Genomic DNA, 16,109 nt, shown 5'->3' with positions numbered 1-16,109 from the left:
CAGAAAAAAGGTTCTTAAAAAGTGGCTTTTTAAATCAGATTGGCTCTGATGTTTTGGAGATGACCTATTATGGGTAGGAACATAAGGAACCATAGCTTAAGCTCTTAAATATATTGTGACATTGGTTTATATCATTGAATATTCCTTCCATGATATTTAGCATTGAACTCCCTATATAAATAGAAATGAGCCTTCCCATGCTGATTTTTTATAGCTCTTCTCTGATGATCTGATCTAATTCTAAGGAACAATAAGGTTTTCCCAATACACCTGTTGCTGTACTATGTGTTAAAACCATAATTGAACATTTCCACATAATTATATTATTGTTGGATATATATTCTTACACTGTATTGCATTTCACCAGATAGAATATAACAAATGCCATGGTACACTATATATATTTATGTGTGTACATGTGTGTGTATATATATATATGTATATATATATAGAGAGAGAGAGTGCTAGATATAATAATAGCTCAAGTAGTATATCTTTACGTTGAGCATCTACAAAGTGCTGAGTTTGTCCTTGGATCTAATTAGTCCTCAGCACACTCAAGGTATAGTCCTGGTTTTTCTCCAGATCTAAAGTATTTGAGCACCACTCAGTGGAGTATTTTCTGGAGTGACCTCTGAACTCCACCTAAGCTGGGAGTGACCTCTATAAAATACATTGTTGAGTAAATGAAGTCTAGAATGATTAAACATGTATAATGGCTGCATGAATGGAAAAAAACTTTCAGTACATTTTCCTTTTAACTGCAAAGAGAAAATTAGTGTGGAAAAACTTGCCTTTGCCTACCCATTGCTAATATATATAGTATATCAATGTATTATATAAGTATATAATATATATTATGCATTATAATATATTATAATATATGTTATATATCATTCTATATAATTCAATCTTTTGATATTTACAGAATTATGTATAATGTATTACATAAGAGTCCTCAAACCATTGCCAATGAACCACACGCAAACCGCTAAGGACATATATTAGGCCCCCTTGTTGTTTTTGTCACTTCTGCCTATCCTCCTTAGCAGCTGACTTGTCCAGGGCCCACAAAGCCATGTGTGGGATGTCCATTTCACTCTCAGATTCGACTCCCCTCCTCCTCTCTATCTCTAGACTCCTCCTCTCAGTCTCCAGCAGGGGTCCTCAAACTACTGCCCCAAGGGCCACTATTGTTTATAATTGTTTGTTTGTTTTTTTTAAACTACAGTCTAGCCCTCCAAGGGTCTGAGGGACAGTGAACTAGCTTGCTGTTTAGAAAATTTGAGAACCTCTAATATACAGCATACAGGTCTTTGTCTTGTTGTTGTTATTTTCTCTCAGGGGAATACTCCTGGCTCTGCACTCAAAAATCTATTATTCCTGGCAATGCTCAAAGGCCAGTAAGGATGATGGGTATGGAACTGAGTCTGCAGTGTGCAAGGCAGACTTGCTGTATTATCTTTCCACCCAAGAGATCTTTATGAATTAAGGCAATTTATGACAATGTTTCTACTTTAGTCTATGAAGTCAATGTGTGTGTGTGTATGTGTGTTTATTGCAATAACAAAGGCTTTTACATTGAGTCTTCACTTTAGCATAGATGTAAATCAGAGGTTACATCATTCCAGGATCTCATAATTTTGCTCTTCAAGATGGGAAGATATTAAAAAATATTTGCTTGGACTACTTAATTACTATTTAAACTGATTAGTCAGTAATAGTGAAAAATTAAGTATGTAGTGTATATAAGTTCTCTTGAAATGTATTTTCATTTTTCTTCACTATATTTTAAGTAACTTTCAATATGTTAATAAGATGAAGTTAAGTCTAATTTGGAACATAATATTTATAACAGTACTTTTCTTTCAATTCTTACCTTTCTCATCTTTTCTTTTTTATATATAAAACCAATATTATATACTTGGTTAATAAATACTAGACACATTTGAACCTTAGTTAATGCCAGAGGGATAACTACTGGTGCTTATTTTCCTTTCTCCTTCTCTTTCTCCTTTACTCTTCCTTCTTGTTTTAAATCAAGAAGTGCTCAGGGTTTACTTCTGGATCAGTACTAAGAGATCATTCCTAAAAGTATTCAGGAAGCCATAAGTAATGCTGGATACAGAAATAGTGTCAGCCATGATCTAAGCAAATGTCTTAACCTATATTACTTTTTTGATCCTTATGTATTCTTTCTCTATATGCATTGTTTACTTCTCATCTTCAATTACTACTTACATAGCAAAGTTTTTTTTTTAATTTTAATTTTTTAGGGGGTCACACTGGGCAGTGCTCAGGGGTTATTCCTGGCTCCATGCTCATAAATTGCTCCTGGCAGGCACTGGGGACCATATGGACGCCACGATTCGTACCAATGGCCTCCTGCATGAAAGGCAAATGCCTTACCTCTATGCTATCTCTCCGGCCCCTTTAATTTTATTTTTTTTTTTTTAAAAATATGGAACACTTCATGAATTTCTGTGTCATCCTTGCTCAGGGGCCATGCTAATCTTCTCTGTATCGTTCCAATTATAGTATATGTGCTGCTGAAGCAAGCACAGCAAAGTTTTTTTTTAAATATAAACTAGTAGTCTTAATTCTTTTCTTTTTCAGGAATATGTTTTTAACATCTGACTTGACAGCTCAGTAATCTTAAACTTATTTTTAAGTAACCATAAGTTCAGACTAAAGTTTAATGTTTTAACATTAAAGACAGAGAAAATATTATTACTCCACTCATAACCAAGGCAGAGTAATAAACACAGATGGAAACTTAAAGCTGGAAAGAATTCAAGATCTTTCAAATATCAGCAGATATGGTAGGAATTACTCAGAAGCAAAATGACTTATTTTGATTAGTCAGCCAGAAAAAAAGTTATATACAAAACTAAAAACATAAGTTGTATTTATTGCAACAATTAAAGAACAATCGAATATAAAATATGCAATATAATGATATAAAGGAGAAAATTTTATACAATTTTATCAATACTAAAAAAGCCTATCAAAGTTATTATTATAGTAATAATTACAAAAACCTGGAAACAGAGTGGTTCTTAGCAAAAGAATATATACATATAATATATGCATCATATTTAATGACAATGTTTTAATTATATTATTAATTAAATATTCTCATTCAAATTGAAAATTTAAAGAATGGTCTTTTGCTACTTTCCTGTAGTATACCAGGTGTCTTTCTCACATAATAAGTGAAATAAGAAGTAATACTTGTAAATAAAAAATTTTTTAATATATTTTATTTTATTTAAACACCTTGATTACATACATGATTATGTTTGGGTTTCAGTCATGTAAAGAACACCACCCATCACCAGTGCAACATTCCCATCATCAATGTCCCAAATCTGCCTCCTCCCCACCCAACCCTGCATGTACTCTAGACAGGCTTTCTATTTCCCTCGTACATTCTCATTATTAGGACAGTTCATAATGTAGTTATTTCTCTAACTAAACTCATCACTCTTTGTGGTAAGCTTCATGAGGTGAGCTGGAATTTCCAGCTCTTTTTTCTTTTGTGTCTGAAAATTATTATTGCAAGAATGTCTTTCATTATTCTTAAAACCCATAGATGAGTGAGACCATTCCACATTTTTCTCACACTCCCTGACATATTTCACTCAGCATAATAGATTCCATGTACATCCATATATAGGAAAATTTTATGACTTCATTTCTCCTGACAGCTGAGTAATATTCCATTGTGTATATGTACCACAGTTTCTTTAGCCATTCGTTTGTTGAAGGATATCTTGGTTGTTTCCAGAATCTTGCTATGGTAAATCGTGCTGCAATGAATATAGGTGTAAGGAAGGGGTTTTTGTATTGTATTTTTGTGTTCCTAGGGTATATTCCTAGGAGTGCTATAGCTCGATCCTATGGGAGCTCGATTTTTCAGTTTTTGGAGGAATCTCCATATCGCTTTCCATAAAGGTTTAACTAGACGGCATTCCCACCAGCAATGGATAAGAGTTTCTTTCTCTCCACATCCCCGCCAACACTGTTTATTCTCATTCTTTGTGATGTGTGCCATTCTCTGTGGTGTGAGGTGGTATCTCATCATTGTTTTGATTTGCATCTCCCTGATGATTAGTGATGTGGAGCATTTTTTCATGTGTCTTTTGGCCATTTGTATTTCTTCTTTGTCAAAGTGTCTGTTCATTTCTTCTCCCCATTTTTTGATGGGATTAGATGTTTTTTTTTTTCTTGTAAAGTTCTGTCAGTGCCTTGTATATTTTGGAGATTAGCCACTTATTTGATGGGTATTGGGTGAATAGTTTCTCCCACTCATTGGTTGGCTGTGTATCCTGGGGGCTATTTCCTTTGAAGTGCAGAGGCTTCTCAGCTTAATATATTCCCTGCTTTCACTTGCTTGGTAAGTGCAGTTTCCTCCTTGAATATGCCTGTAGTCTCAATATCCTGGAGTGTTTTCTCTATGTGTTGTTCTATATGTCTTATGGTATCGGGTCTGATATTGAGGTCATTAAACCATTTGGATTTTACCTTCGTAAATGATGTTAGCTGGGGGTCTAAGTTCAATTTTTTGCAAATGGCTAGCCGGTTTTGCCAACACCACTGGTTGAAGAGGCATTCTTTGCTCTAATTAGGATTCCTGCTCCTTTATCAAAAATTAGGTGATTGTATGTTTGGGGAACATTTTCTGAGTATTCAAGCCTATTCCACTGATCTGAAGGCCTGTCCTTATTCCAATACCATGCTGTTTTGATAACTATTGCTTTGTAGTACAGTTTAAAGTTGGGGAAAGTAATTCCTCCCATATTCTTTTTCCAATGATTGCTTTAGCTATTCAAGGGTGTTTATTGTTCCAAATGAATTTCAAAAGTGCGTGATCCACTTCTTTGAACAATGTCATGGGTATCTTTTGAGGGATCGGATTATACCTGTACAATGACTTGGGTATTATTGCCATTTTGATGTTGTTAATTCTGCCAATCCATGAGCAGGGTATGTGCTTCTATTTCTGCCTGTTCTCTCTTATTTTTTGGAGCAGAGTTTTATATTTTTCTTTGTATAGGTCCTTCACATTTTTAGTCAAGTTGATTCCAAGATATTTCAGTTTGTGTGGCACTATTGTGAATGGGGTTGTTTTATTAATGTCTATTTCTTCCTTATTACTATTGCTGTATAGAAAGGCCATTGATTTTTGTGTGTTAATTTTGTAGCCTGCCACCTTGCTATATGAGTCTATTGTTTCTAGAAGCTTTTTTGTATAAACTTTAGGGTTTTCTAAGTAGAGTATCATGTCATCTGCAAACAGTGAAAGCTTGGCTTATTCCTTTCCTATCTGGTTTCCCTTGATGTCTTTTTCTTGCCTAATAGTGAGTACTACCAGTGCTATGTTGAATAGTAGTGGCGAGAGAGGATAGCCTTTTATTGTGCCAGAATTAAGAGGGAAGGCTTTTAGTTTTTCTCCATTGAGGATAATATTTGCCACTAGCTCATCATAGATGGACTTAACTATATTGAGAAAGGTTCCTTTCATTCCCATCTTGCTGAGTGTTTTGATCAAGAATGGGTGTTGGACTTTATCAAATGCTTTCTCTGCATCTATTGATATGATCATGTGATTTTTATTTTTCTTGTTGTTGATGTTGTGTATTATTTTGATAGATTTACAGATGTTAAACCATCCTTGCATTCCTGGGATGAAACCTACTTGATCGTAGTGGATGATCTTTAATTAATGAGGCATTGTATCCTATTTGCCAGGATCTTTGCATCTGCATTCATCAACGATATTGTTCTGTAATTTTTTTTCATTGCCTCTCTGTCTGGTTTAGGTATCAAGGTGATGTTGGCTTCATAAAAGCTATTTGGAAGTGTTTCCATTTTTTTTTTTTTTGATATTATGAAAGAGTCTTGCCAGGATTGGTAGTATTTCCTCTTGGAAAGTTTGAAAGAATTCATTAGTGAATCCATTTGGGCCTGGGATTTTGTTTTTGGGCAGACTTTTGATTACTGCTTTAATTTCATCTATAGTGATGGGGGTGTTTAGATATGCTATATCCTCTTCATTAAACCGTTGCAGATTATGAGTCCAAGAATTTATCCATTTCTTCCAGGTTCTTATTTTTAGTCGCATAGCATTACTCAAAGTAGTTTCTGATTGATTACCCTTTGAATCTCTGCCATATCAGTACAGATCTCTCCTTTTTCATTCCTAATACGAGTTATCAAGTTTCTCTCTCTTTCTTTGTTAGTTTTGCCAGTGGTCTATCAATCTTGTTTATTTTTTTCAAAGAACCAACTTCTGCTTTTGTTGATTTTTTGAATTGCTTTTTGGGTTTCCACTTCATTGATTTCTGTTTAGCTTTATTATTTCCTTCTTTCTCCCTATTTTTGGATCCTTTTGTTGAGCACTTTCTAGTTCTATGAGCTGCGTCATTCCCCTTCTTTCTTCCTGATATGTGCTTGCAAAGCTATAAATTTTCCTCTCAGTACTGCTTTTGCTGTGTCCCATTAGTTCTGATAGTTTGTGTCTTTATTATCATTTGTTTCCAGGAAAGTTTTGATTTCCTACTCGATTTCATCTCAGACCCACTGGTTTTTGGGCCACACCCAAAAATGCTGAGGTTCTGAGGCTCTGCACTCCGAAATCACTCCTGGGGCCGGAGAGGTGGTGCTAGAGGTAAGGTGTCTGCCTTGCAAGTGCTACCCAAGAAAGGACCCAGTTCAATCCCCCAGCATCCCATCTGGTCCCCGCAAGCCAAGCGCAATTTCTGAGCGCTTAGCCAGGAGTAACCCCTGAGCATCAAATGGGTATAGCCCCCCCCCCCAAAAAAAATAACTCCTGGCTTGAGGGACCATATGGGATACTGGGGGATGGAACCTTGGTCCATTCTTGGCTAGCATGAGTAAGGAAGTTGCCTTACTGCTTGTGCCATTGCTCCAGCCCCCCATACTCGTAAATAATTTTAAAAGTCAAATTTAGAAAAGGGTTATAATTACGTTGTAGAGCATCTTAATAGTCTATTTTGTAGTGTCTCTTAATACACTGTGATCTGGGTCTTATTCCCCAGTTACCTGAAAAAAAAATCAAATGATATGTATAAAGAATAAAAAACAGATGTTACCATCTACAAAATAATCTGATCCTAAGGTATTTAAAACAAACCTGTTCATTTATTTATTGTTGTGTAAAACTTGCATTGAGATAAAATTAAAATCTCTTAGTTAAAACAGAATGAAGTATATTACTCGAGAGAAACAATAATCTAATAGTAACACTGATTTTTATCTAAAATTAAAATTCTAATAGATTCTTTTTCAGATAATAGCATGAAAATTAATATGGACAAATCCATGACAAAGAATCACTGAAATAAATTTGCATAAGAAAAGAATGGAGGGCAGGAAGACACACAGCAGTAGTGTTTTTGCCTTAATCTAAGGACAGACTGTGGTTCAAATCTCAGCATTCCATATGGTCCCCCAACCTGTTGCACCCTTTCCTTTCAGGAGCAATATCTGAGTGCAGAGCCAGGAATATCACCTAAGTGATGCCAGGTGTGACCTAAAAATGAAAATAAAAAGGGGGTAAGAGTTTAATATTTTATTTAGTTGCCATCAAGATGAAACTTGGTCATTTGAAAAGTTTATTATAAAAGCAGAAATAAAATTCAAGTATCAAATATAAGAATATATGATACATGATAGAAATGACATTATAAATCAGATTATAAAATCAATATTGCTGTCCAGCTAAGGAAGAAACCGAGGTACTTCTTCAAATTTTATACACTAGTATTCAAGAAGGGTTAATAAAATTCCTTAACAGTGTTAAAGTAAAATAAAAGAAAAGTTTTTTCTTTTAATTTTTGTTTAGGGAATTATTTAATAATTTTTAAATTACATAAGCTAATTAAAAAATCAAAGTTATATTTGTAAACACAACTACTTTCTTTTTTATTCACAATTACTTTCTAACTTAAAACTTCACATATGACTCCATTACATAGCTTATGAACTTGTTGCCAAGAAATTTTCAAAATTTAATCAGCAACAACATATAAAATCTATATATTTTAAAATACTACCCAAGTAGCTTAAAAAACAGAGAGAGCACTAAGATTAAGAACATGGGTTTGTATAGGCATGCAAAGGCAAATATCAAAACTCATAAATACATAAAATTATTTTAAATACTGCAAAACAAATCAATGAAATATCTTTTCACAACATTAGGTTATTAGGTAATTTTAAAACTTGATAGAGGAGGCATTCTTAATACTGTGGGAGAAATGGGAACATTTAAATTTACTACTTTGATGAACCAATATTTTATTTCTGATAATGATGAAAATTGATATAGCCTCTCTCTGTCTCTTTCATGAACACAAACACAGACACTCACAAAATGACTCAAAGATGTTCAACTTTTTGTTCAAATATACATGACATACCCCAAAGTGTACAATTTTAGTCTAATTTATAACAGTAAATAAAGTAAAATAAATTATTTATCCATCTATAAGAGTATGAATATATTGTATAATTCATGCAATAGGAAAATTTGCAGTGAAATAGAGTTCAACTATAATTTTGTGACATACTCTGTTAAGGAGTAATAATACCACTTGGCATTTTCTACCTTTCTTGTAGATCAGGGGTCTCAAACTCAATTTACCTGGGGGCCACAGGTGGCAAAGTCAGGGTGAGGCAGGGCCGCATGAGAGATTTCACAAAAAAAAAGTCCTCACACAATATTATTAACAGTTTTAATTATTTCTTATGCACATTAATAGAACATTGAGTGAAGATCATGAACAGTTCTTCTGAACATGGCATCTTTTGCCTATTCCTTGCTCCCAGAGACTTGACAGCGCTTCTCACAAATCTGAACCACATTTGGCTTTAGAGAGGAAGCAGTTGAGACCCTCAGTATGGCTTGAAGATTATCATCATTAAGTCTAGACCTGGACTTTGACTTATTGAAGTTCAATATGGAGAATAACTTTTCACACAAATATGTGCTCCCAAAAAGGCACATGGTGCGCTTGAACATTCGGGAAAGCTCAGGGAAGCTGAGAGGCAATTCTCTTAAAAATTGCCCATCCATGTCTGCTTTTCCACTAATCTCCCTGAACATGGCTTTGAGATCAGAGTTGCATTGCAGGTCAATGAGCTCCATTTGAAGCACAGGAGGGGAATCTTGCACATCAAAGGAAAAGGGATCCACAAAAATTTGGAAAGTGGCTCTGTGCTTTTTGAAGTCTGCAAATCTGTGATCAAATTCCTTCTCTAGCTTAAAAATAGCATCAACATATTTCTCACCACTGAATGGTATGTTTGTGTTCACAAGTTTCTTGCATGCTGGGAAATGGCAAAGGTTTGTCTGAGAGAGCTGGGATTTCCATAATACAAGTTTTGTGGAGAATGCTCTCACATTGTCATAGGCAGAACTGATAAGCTGCCCCGGGCCTTGTAGCATCTTGTTTAGTACATTCAGCTTATGTGTGATGTCAACAAGAAAAGCTAAGTCCATGAGTCATTTGTGATTACTCAACTCAGAAACAGCATTTTCATCCTCCATGAAGGCTTTCACTTCTCTCAACTCAAAAAATCTTTTCATGACATTTCTCCTGTTGAGCCAATGTACCTCGGTGAAATAGAGCACATCTCCATATTCTGACTCCATTTCCTCTAAAAAAAAAAAGCATGGAAACTCCTGTGCTTTAAGCCCCTGGATCTGATTTGATTCATGCATTTCACAACAACAGACATCACATTATCACACGGCAGGCATTTACTGCGAAGGGCCTGCTGATGGATAATGCAGTAAAGAGCACTGGCCTTCTCTACACCCTCCTCTTCAAGGTTTTTTTGAACAAGTGCCACCAGTCCATTTTTCCTCCCTGTCATCAATGGCACTCCATCGGTTATTATTCTAACAAACTTCTTCCATGGCAATCCTGCATTCTCAATGGCATCACACAGATGCCAAAATATCTCATTAGCAGTGGTCTGGCCATGCATTGAAATTATGGTGAGCAGCTCCTCTGTCAATTCAAAATTGCAATCAACACCATGGACATAAATTGTGAGCTGCACAGTATCTGTTATATCTGTGCCCTCGTCAAGAGCATGTGAGTATGCATCAAAACATTTGGATTTCTCACACAGTTGATGATAAATGTCACTTGACATGTCAGAAATGCGCTCTGCCACAGTGTTGGCAGAAAGGCTAATTTTGCTAAACTGACCTTTCTTTTCCAGACAGATAATACTTGCAGTCTATAACATGCATTTTTAACAAACTCTCCTTCTGTGAATGGTTTCCCTGCCTTAGCAATCATCTCACTAACCATTTAACTAGCTTCAACTGATGCAACATTCTCATTGGTTGCTTTCTTGAAGAAAACGTGTCGCCTTATTAGACATGCTTTAATACTGGCAACCCGCATCTCTCTCTCATTTCCTTGATATTTTGCACATTCATCAGCATGTTTAGTTGAATAATGGCATTTAAAATTGTATTCCTTGTGCACTTCAACTTTCTCTGAAAAATAAGACATGTGGGGATGCCCCTGTGCTCAACAAAGAAACACTGCATCTCCCATTATTCCTGAAACTGTCTGTGCTCGTCATCAATCTTTCTCTTCACTGCAGGCTTTGATGAAGTCATGATGAAGGTCTGACAAAATATAATTCTGTAATAAACTTCTCTCCCTTCTCTCCCTTAAGGCCTCCGATAATGCAAGGGACATCAGGCATGAGCAGCAAAAATGATGCCTGTGCTAGGTGCAAAGTATTTGCAATTATTCACTTACCAAATATTCGCAATAAAAAATTGCATTAGTAAGAAAAAATCGCAAAAACTCGCATTAAACATTTGCATACCCAGAATGGATTATTAGGGAAGCGAATAATCTCGAATACTGTGATATTTGAACGCCAGCCGTGGGTCACAAAGTGTTGTATGGAAGGCTGCAAATGGCCCGTGAGCAGTGAGTTTGAGACCCCTGTTGTAGAGAGAGCAAGTGTCCATATGACATATTTTTTTTTGTTTGTTTTTGTTTTGGAGCCACACCCAATAGTGCTTAGGGGTTTCTTCCTACTCTGCACTTAGAAATCATCCCTGCTGGGCACTGCTAGGACCATATGGGATACTATGGTTGAAACCCAGTCAGCCATGTGCAAGACACAGGCTCTACCTGCTATTGCTCCAGCCCCTGTGACATATTTTGAACAATATTTAGATGTTAAAGGCATATAGTTTTTTGGCCACAATATTTAAATATCTAATTTTACTTTTCTTTTTTTACTATGCAAAGAAAGAAATTGAAATTTTAATATATGGGGCCGAAGTGGTGGCACAAGCAGTAGAGTTTTTGTCTTTTAATTGCTGACGTAGGACAGACCTCGATTCAATCCCCCGGCTTCCTATATGGTTCCCTAAGTCAGGAGTGATTTCTGAGTGCATAAAGAGGAGTAACCTCTGAGCATCACTGGGTGTGGCCCCCAAAGAAACAAACAAACTAACAAAAAACAAAGTGTTAATATACGTTGTAATAAATCTTCAATTCCTGAATTAGCAAAGGAAAAAATTACTTGGCGTTTTTTGGGAGAATGCACTTTTATTTACATTTCAGTAGTTTTTATTGAGGCCACTGTAAATTACATGTCTTTCTTAATTATGTTTAAAAAACATAGTGCCAGTGAATTGGGCCAATTCCCACCATCAGTGTTGACCACCCACCACCCCTGTTTCTAGCCTTCTAGACTGCTGGTGTAACAGATCAATTAGCCCCCTAGACTGCTGGTGTAACAAGTTGTCTTGCCCCTTCACTGCTGATGTAACAGATTCCTTTTGTGTTTAACTTGTTCTTTTGGGTCTCTTGATTCCATTGTCATTAACTTTTGGTTGATTATTTTAGTCTGGGACATTTTTTATTTCCACTCAATGTTCATGAGACTGTTTGCCCCTGGTACCATTCACTTTATTATTTTTTCTTCAATTTATGCTGCAGAACAAGACAGGGAAAATTTTGAGGGGCTTCTAAATCACTCTTAGTAATTTGCTGGTTGTTCAGTGCTAGGACCTGAGGTTGGGGCACTGCTCAGGCTCTAGGATGCTGTTTCCAGAACTACACCCAGAATCCTCAGGAGTCTATGAACCTGGGTGGGTCTGATTGAACACTTTATACAGGATAGTACATAAGTAAACAACATTAGACCCTAAATAAGCAAAACTAAGATTTGGTGGGAGTGGTACGGGTGTGTGGCCAAGACTTACTGTATTCTAATCTGTTCAGATGATTTCTATCTGACTTGAAGAAAAAGATTGTCTTTCTCAATACATGATTGTTTGTTAGACATCAGGGTAACTAATTACCATTTTATAGTGAGTGGTGACATGAGTAAAGCCAAGAACATAATGTTAATTTAAAAAATATTTTGCATGGCACAAATATGTCATTTTGAAACAAAAATGCTGTTTATATAGTACACCTATATAATGAATATGCACAGAAGTTTAACTACTTCATTGGGGCCGGAGAGGTGGCGCTAGAGGTAAGGTCTTGCAAGCGCTAGCCTAGGATGGACCACGGTTCGATCCCCCAACTTCCCATATGGTCCCCCCAAGCCAGGGGCAATTTCTGAGAGTATAGAAAGAAGTAAATCCTGAGCATCAAACAGGAGTGCCCCCCCAGAAAAAAATTTACTTCAAAATTATTTCTTTCATTCTTAAGATGGAAGAACAATGGTAAAATCCACAGGAAGTTTTATGATATCTATAAAGTTTAATAATAAAATTTTGAATTACTTTTGAAACTATTACAGTGTGGCAGAGATGAGTGTAGAGCACCTGATTGCTTATTATAAAATTTATGCAGCTGTCAGGAGAGATGAACTCATGAAATTTTCCTATACATGGATGTACATGGAATCTATCATGCTGAGTGAATTAAGTCAGAGGGAGAGAGACACAGAATAGTCTCCCTCATCTATGGGTTTTAAGAAAAATAAAAGTTATTTTTGCAACAATCCTCAGAGACAATGAGAAGAGGGCTGGAACTTCCAGCTCATTTCACGAAGCTCACCACAAAGAGTGGTGAGTGCAGTTATAGAAATAACTACACAGAGAACTACCATAATCATGTGAATGAATGAGGGAACTGGAAAGCCTGTCTAGAGTACAGGTCGGGGTGGGGTGGGATGGAGGAAGATTTGGGGCATTGGTGGTGGGAATGTTGCACTGGTGAAGGAGGTGTTCTTTACATGACTGAAACCGAATCACAATCATATTTGTAATCAAGATGTTTAAATAAAGGGAAAAAAAAAAACAAAAAAAAATAGATAATGTAAGGACAATGCTAAAAGTAAAAGGTCTTCAGCATTTTGATGGTGGTGGAGGTGCAGTAAAAAAAGAATTGTCTGACAGTTGCTATATTTAATTTGTATTTTGACATATTAAACAAAGTTTGTACAGAAACCCAATAATCAGGAAGTGTTGGGGAAAAATACATTCCTAGTCATTCAACATTTAAAGTTTGAGGCTCAAGTCTTTACATATATTGTTTTGGACAGAAATAGATTTTACTTAGAGTACAAATAAATACTGGAATTATTCCAGTGTTGGAAGCATTAATAAATTTAAACAAAGATTAGTCAAATTTATAAAACTCATTTGGGTTACTGGAATGTACTTATGTGGACGAGAAACAGGTGGCCACAAATAGACCTCCTAGAGAACAGACTATTTTTTCATCAAGCAAGATCAGTTAGTTCACCCTTACTAGGTTTGAGCCCTAGGGAAGCAGTTCATTATTCTGACCTCCTTGACTCTCATCCTGGGTATGACCAGGTCTAGAATTTGCTGCCCAGACAGTTCATGGCTATTGTAAGTGCAGCAACTACCTTAATGTAAAACAGCCACACAGTTGCAGGTCCAAAGTGTGGCTGCAGAGTAGTCCAGGAAACAAAGTCCCTGGTCACATTTCTGTGCTCAGTCCCGCAGCAATTATAAGGTGAGGCTTTAGGAGACACAACTGGAAAAATCTTTGAAATATGTCCCCGGGCTTTCAACACCTTAATTTACTAACCTGCCCTTACCTGATTGCATTTCATTTTTAGGTGCCTTTGGAAACCTTTGAATTCTATCCACCATCAAAACTGCAAGTAGTCTCTTATCCTCATTTTCACATTGAATAAAACTTATTCACACCAATGTATTAAGTTCATAATGTTTTAACACTTTTAAGGTTTTTATTTTTTGCCTCTAACTGTTGAAACAATTTCCATCATTGCAAGGATTCTTTTTCAAGTGACAATTTAAAAAAAATAAAAGTGTTGGTTAATATAGCTAACATATTTTTAGTGCTCATCATATCTCATACACTCTTTGACTTGTTTTCACATGTTTAATACATTTAACCCTTGTTAACAATTCTATAAAATGGCATTGCCATTGTTCCTATTTTACAAATAATAAAAGTGGAAGCCAGAGTGATAACTCTCAATAGCACACAGCTAATAAATGGAGGCTTCAGGATGAGAATCTATCAGAGCAGATATTTTAAGAAGAAAATGCAGGAGCTGAGTTACTTAGTATGTAAAATATGATGAAACCACGATCATTTTTATAATCTCACATCAGTGAATGGTGTCAATGAAATGAACCACCATTTCAGTTGGCAATACTTATTCTGTTACATAATCAAAACAAAGCTATCTCTACACAACTTACACATTTCTATAGTAGCATGCAACAATAATAATTTTTATATCTCTCATTAAAGAAATCCTGAAATAGAAATAGAACTTGATCCAGATAATTTTGAAAGCTCTTTTTGCTCTAGTATCTGTAAATGGGTCTTGTTAGTTCGTAATCTATACTTTATTATAATTTGTTGTTCAGATAGCATTGCTTGTCTCATTAGATCTTAAACGTCAAAAAAAAAAAAAACTCACAACATTTGTCCTGATATCTTCTCTCCATGGTCCTAATTTTGAGCTATGTTATTCAGATAATTGTTAGATGACATATGAAGCTGATATTTGTGGAAAAGTTCTTTCATTACAGATCTACTTATTTTACTTTATTTTTTACTTAGTTTTGTGGTTATACTCAGCAATTCTGAAGGATTCTGGTTTTGCCTTTAGGGACCATTTCTGGTATGTGTGTGTGTGTGTGTGTGTGTGTGTGTGTGTGTGTGTGTGTAAGAATTTTTTGTCACACCTGACGGAGTGCAAGGATTATACCTGGCTCTGTGCTCAGAAATTACTCCTGCAAAGCAAATGTCTTCCTCACTGTGCTATTGCTCTGGCCCTGAGATTCTTAACATTTACATTCAACCCCTCCTTTTTCTTCTAGTTGTCATTTGAGAGATTAGTAATAATTGACTTCTATTGTAATTATGTTGGAGATAAAAATGGAATCCCGATGCTTTTGGAGTTTATATAAGAGAAATTCTAATGCCATTCTGGACATTGTCTTCTTCCCTATCAAAAGGAGATTAAGACGCATTAAAAAGTGTCCTTTAATATACATCAAAATAAAATCTAGCTGAGAATTTGGATAGGAATAGGCATATTTATTCAGATGTAAGAAGAATCTTGGTTAAAATGTTAGCAGTAACAGACATAATTCTCAGTTCACTTCTAAGTGGATAGGAGTAAAATATTCTGATAACTGCTTACCAGTGTCTTTTTAAAAAATCTTTTATGACCATATAGACTGTACAGGGGTTAAGGCTGTATGTGGCTTGCCTGTGGCTAACCCCTTTCTTAGGAATGATCCCTATGCATAGAAGTAGGAGTAAACCCTGAGCATCTTCCTGGATTTGTCACAATTCACCTTTGAAACAAAACTTTCAAAGTACAGAGGTCAATTTTAAGTATATATGAATAAATATACATATATATTATTTACTGAATTTAGGCTAAACCTATACATGTTTACCAAATGAAGAAAATTACCAATTCATTTTTTTATTTATTTCTCTGGAGACCATTATGGAATCAACAACTTTCTGGCCATACAGGATGTCCTTGACTCATTTGAATTTAATCAGAGGAGCAGTCCTGAAGTCATTCAATTTAAATCACGTCAATGAATTGAT

General features: G+C 35.6%; 1 non-coding gene across 1 annotated transcript; it reads right to left on the bottom strand.

The window, feature by feature from the left end:
• Positions 1 to 2,455: 2,455 nt before the first annotated feature.
• On the bottom strand, positions 2,456 to 2,562 carry LOC126032954 (U6 spliceosomal RNA). The gene has a single exon (XR_007504112.1). It is a non-coding gene; the product is annotated as a U6 spliceosomal RNA (small nuclear RNA).
• Between the last annotated feature and the right edge of the window lie 13,547 nt (positions 2,563 to 16,109).

This window comes from Suncus etruscus, chromosome 16, assembly GCF_024139225.1.
Source record: "Suncus etruscus isolate mSunEtr1 chromosome 16, mSunEtr1.pri.cur, whole genome shotgun sequence".
NCBI lineage: Eukaryota > Metazoa > Chordata > Mammalia > Eulipotyphla > Soricidae > Suncus > Suncus etruscus.
Note: the sequence above shows the minus strand (reverse complement) of the source record. Positions and strands in the feature narration are given on the sequence as shown.